The sequence below is a fragment of the Protobothrops mucrosquamatus genome, unplaced genomic scaffold (genome assembly GCF_001527695.2).
Source record: "Protobothrops mucrosquamatus isolate PMUCROS unplaced genomic scaffold, P.Mucros_1.0 scaffold4200, whole genome shotgun sequence".
In the NCBI taxonomy this organism is placed as follows: Eukaryota; Metazoa; Chordata; class Lepidosauria; order Squamata; family Viperidae; genus Protobothrops; species Protobothrops mucrosquamatus.
This window is the reverse complement of record NW_015390125.1, coordinates 7884-8226: the sequence shown is the minus strand read 5'-3', so window position 1 is coordinate 8226 and position 343 is coordinate 7884.

Here is a 343-nt window from a genome sequence, read left to right as displayed (position 1 = left end):
AAACCTCCAGTGATGGATCACCCACCACTTCTGGGGAGAAGCCATTCCACTAATGAATTCTTCTCACTGTCAGGAAATTTCTCCTTAGTTCCAGGTTGCTTCTCTCTTTGGTTAGTTTCCATCCGTTGCTTCTTGTCCTTCCTTCGGGTGCTTTGGAGAATAGCTTGACTCCCTCTTCTTTGGGGCAGCCCCTGAGATAGTGGAACACTGCTATCAGTCTTCTTTTATCTTTTAAACTATCAGTCTTCTTCTATCAGTCTTCTTTTCACTAGACTAGACATGTCCAATTCCTGCCACCGTTCTTCATATGTTTTAGCCTCCAGCCCCCCTAATCATTTTTTAT